This window comes from Myodes glareolus, chromosome 3 (assembly GCF_982192425.1).
Source record: "Myodes glareolus chromosome 3, mMyoGla1.1, whole genome shotgun sequence".
Classification (NCBI taxonomy): Eukaryota; Metazoa; Chordata; class Mammalia; order Rodentia; family Cricetidae; genus Myodes; species Myodes glareolus.
Window position 1 is genome coordinate 61,580,427 of NC_142028.1, and position 4,579 is coordinate 61,585,005.

The following is a 4,579-nucleotide window of genomic DNA, read 5'->3' on the forward strand; positions in this document are numbered from 1 at the left end:
ATGGTTTGCATTCATTCATTCAAGACACACTTCATTCATTCAAGACACATTTTCAGTGGCGCACACCTTTAATCCCAGCACTGGGGAGGCAGAGGCAGGTGGGTCTCTGTGAGTTCAAGGCCAGTCAGATCTACAAGATCTGGTTCTAACTACAAGAGCTAGTTCCAGGACAGGCTCCAAAGCTACAGAGAAACCCTGTCTCGGAAAAGAAAAAAAAAAGACACACTTCCAGCCACATAGCTAAGCTATGGTCAGATGCCGAAGCAGGCATGGGAACTACACATAATTAAAGATTCTTCAGCCAGAGCAAAGGGTGGGACATTGGCTGCCACCACCGTGGCGGGTTCCAATGAATAAAGACTTAGAATGTGAAAGTAAATGGCTCTTAAAAGAAAAAAAGAAGAAGCAGCCAAGTCCTATACAAGGCAATAGCGAAGATACGGGTGATGGCCCTGGTGGAGTTTACACTGGAGAGACCAGTGATTCAAGAAAACGGGTGACGGCAGGAAGAGGAGGGGGTGGTTAGGGTTGAACAATCCAGATCCTGCAACTTCTGTTCTGCAGAAAATGGCCAAGAGGGCAGGGCAGTGAGGTTCCCCCACCAGACCCCTCTGCAGCTCCCACATTTCCCACATTTTCTCAGCCCTGCTGAGTTCTGCAGCTTATCTCCGGGTTCCGAAAAAGACACACGAAACCCAGAAGGAAAGAGGGGTGGTGCGGATGCGGATGCGGGCAGGCGGGCGGGGGACAGGTCTAGGCCTCTTGCTGGAGCACCGGCTTCTTTCCAGGGCCTAGAGCCAACAGGCTGGCTGGGGAGGCAGAGGTTGCAGGCAAGGATTAAGGAGCTGGTTGCTTTTCTACCCAAACCATAGCTGCATCTCTCTCTCTCTCTCTCTCTCTCTCTCTCTCTCTCTCTCTCTCTCTCTCTCTCTCTCTTTGAGGTCCCCCCAGCCCCTCCTCTTTTTTTAAAGAAAAATGTTCCTGTACAGGCACCCGAGGCTTTTGCAGGAGGCAGCTTTTGGAGAGCTGGGAAAACCAGCCAAGAAGCAAGAGGGAGGAAAAAGACCACGCCTCGCCTGGCAGATTCCTAATGGCCCAGGAGACCAGGGCTTTGCAGGGGGAGCTGCGGGGGTGGGGGCTGGCTCCAGTAGGAGGGGAGGGAAGGGCAGGCCGAAGGACAGCCACTTGCTGGCCAGGGCCAGTGACCTTGGGTGGGATGCTGCTTGTTCCCTCTGGTGTAGATGGAGGAGGAAGGCAGGGACGTGGCTGGCCCGCTGAGGTCACAGGAAGGCCCCTTCTAGCCTGAAACGTGATCTCGGGATGTGGAGCCTGCCAACCTGCCCCGACCCCGGGCCAGCTCAAGATGAAAGGCTGCCTGTCTCCAGCTTCCAGACACCACCACTACCACCACCAACCCCCACTAACCACCCCCCCCCACCCCCCCCCCCGCAACCCAAGTACCTCCAACTTGGAGAGCAGTGAGGCTGGTTGCAGCTGGCTGGAGCTAGTTGCTGGGCTCCCCGCCCCACTTCTATCATCCCACCCTCCCTTCCGTTTGGAGGACCCAGAGAGGGCTGGTGACCTGCATGAGGTCACACAGCAAGTCGGAGGAGCTGAGCCAAGACTCACCACAAAGTCTGGACTCTGACTCCAGACTTCCTTGTCATTCCCAGAAACTCGCGGCTGGGAGGTTTATCCCGGGGACTTGGAAGCTCTAGGGCCAGGAGGGACAGTTCAAAGCTGTGTCTGTTTGAAGTCACAGCACAACTTAATGTTGACTAAAGCAGGGTTTTTTGTTTTTTTGCTTTTTTTTTTATTTTTTGCTTTACTTTGTTTTGTTTTTTTAAGACCAGAAGAAAATTCCAGGCCCCTGCTTAAGCCCGGACTTGCCCTGCTGGCAGGGAAGGAATGCAGCTCTGGCCACCACAGCTGCTGATGACCAGCTGCAGTCTCAGCTCTTGCTGGTCTTCTCCCAGCAGGCACAAGGACAAAGGCTTTTTCTCAGGCCTGTCCCTTCCGGGCCCCCTAAGCCACCTCCTCACAGACAGACCTGCTAAGTCACTATTGTCTGGAGGCCTCAGAGTGCTTTCTGTAAAATGGGGCCAGGATGTCTCCCTGACCTACTTCTCAGCACTGCTTGGAGGTTCAAAGAGTCACAGTGACGGAAACCCTGACCTTGTTGCTCTTCCTCCGGGGCCTACCTCCTCTCTATCTCTCCTGCCTCCAGACCTGTGTCCTTCTGCCTTCCCCGCAGTCCAGCCTAGGTCAACTGGTTATCAGTCTGGAAAGCCTGCCCCACCTCCAGACCCCCACACCCACACCCGGCTGGCTGCAGCAGGATTATGTATCACTGTTGTAATGAAATAGTTAAACTGTATATTGGACCTGTCTCCTTGTGAAAGGGAAACAATGGTAGCTAACACCGAGTGTTCACACTATTCCAGGCTTATAGGTGCTGTTAATGTTCCCATCTTACAGATGACCAAAAAAATAAATAAATAAAAAGAAAAGGTCCGATTACTCGCCTTAAGTCACAATAAGCTGAAGGTCGAGCCGGGACTCACCGCAAGTCAGCTGCAAACCCAGACTTCCAATCCATACCCGAGGCTGTTGCAGTGAACCGCTAATGATGTCTCCCCAGCTCCCAGCCCAGCAGCCAGCATCCACTCAGTGATCCATTAAGTTGGCTGAACGCATACACAAATGGCTGAGGGATGTGCACGAATGTCTGGAGAATAAAGCATCTTCCTGGGTGAGCTGGGCAGGTGGCGGGTGTGGGTCCCCACTCTGGACCATTTATTGTAAAGAACAATTACTAGATTCTTTCTGCAGTATGGAAGCCACCTGGGACATCACCTCTGACACTTCCCTCCATTTCATCTGCCAGAGCCAACCAGTCCCAGCCAGAACCCCAATGTTTGCCTGGCATCTCCCAGAGTACCGCTTCCTCCCCACCTCTTCTCTCTTTCTCTTTTTATTTTTTTTATGTGTAGGGGTGTTTTGCCTGCCTGTGTGTGTCTGTGCAGCATATGCATGCAGTGCCCAAGGAAGCCAGAAGAGGGCATCAGATCCCCCTAGAACAGGAGTAATAGATAGCTGTGGGTTGCCATGTGGGTGCTGGGAATCGAAGCAGGGTTCTATGGAAGAAAAACCAGTGCTCCTGGCCACTAAACCATCAGTCTGATCCCTCCTCCCCAACTCTTAACCAGCTCAAATTTTCTGCGTGGCAGAGGGAAGGTGACCTTGAACTCCTCTTCTTCATGACTCCACCTTCTGCAAATCTCCTCAGGGCTCCACAGGTCCTTTGCCCAAGTTCCTATAAGGTACAAACAGGGAAACAGGCAAAGTAGGGTTCAAATCCCACTTCTACAACCTGCCAACTGTAGTTTCAACCCTTTGGAGTGTGGATAAAATTACAGTGTCTCACAGGGTCAGCGTGAGGGCTCCATGGTTGCTTTGGCCCTTAGCAGTTGCTATATTCTTAGATTTCCCTCTGCCACCAAGAGTAGGTTTTTCTTTTACATTTGGTTTATTTATTCTGCTTGTGAAGTGTGTGCCAGAGGACTCGAATAGAGGTCAGAGAACAACTTGAGGTGGTCGTTCTTTCTCTCCACCATGTGGGTCTCTTGTAGCACAGACTTTCCTGAAACTGGATCCAAAACCCAGGTATGGGGATCATAGGTGAGTGCGGCCACGTCTAGTTCATGTGTTGCTCAGGCTCCAACCCAGGGCTATGCTGTTCTAAGCATTCTTCTCTGAGGCACATCGTTATCTTGCTTCTTATTTATTTTATTTATTTATTTATTTATGGCTTTTCAAGACAGGGTTTCTCCTGTGTAGCTTTGGAGCCTGCCCTGCAACTCAGTCTGTAGACCAGACTGGCCTTGAAGTCATAGAGATCTGCCTGCCTCTGGCTCCTGAGGCTCTGAGTGCTGGAATTAAGGGAGTGTGCCACCATTACCCAGCTATTATCTACCTATCTACCCATGTGTTTATTCATTCATTCATTTGCTTGTTTGCTTATTTATTTATTTATTTATTTATTTGAGACAAGATTTCTCTGTGTAGCCCAGGCTGACCTAGAGTTCACCATGTAGTTCAGTCTGGCCTCAAACCGCAGTCCACCACAGCCCCCTGAGTGCTGAGATCGCAGATGTCAACTACTGGGCCTGACTTAGCAAGGACATTTCATTTACTTATTTATTTTTGTTCTTTGACATTTTTGTCCATGTATATAATGACTTTAGGGTTTTTTACAGCACTGTGACCACCTCTGGAGCATGGACGATGTCACACCGTTTCACAGAGTCTGTGTGAAAAATCAATGGCTGACTTGGTCTCAGCAATCACAAGAATTCTCTCTCATTCTCCTTCCCTCTTTTGCTGAGGTCTTCTGTCCCTAAAAATCCCCTTCCTACTTTCTTGGGTCGTGTGTGTGTGTGTGTGTGTGTGTGTGTGTGACCCACTGCGTTTAGTTAAAGTTGCTTACCTGAGCATGGATGAGAGGTTGCTTACTGGGGCCATGCTGCTAAAGATGATGATGTCTCTCCCCATCAACCATTAACTGTCGGAAGTACCT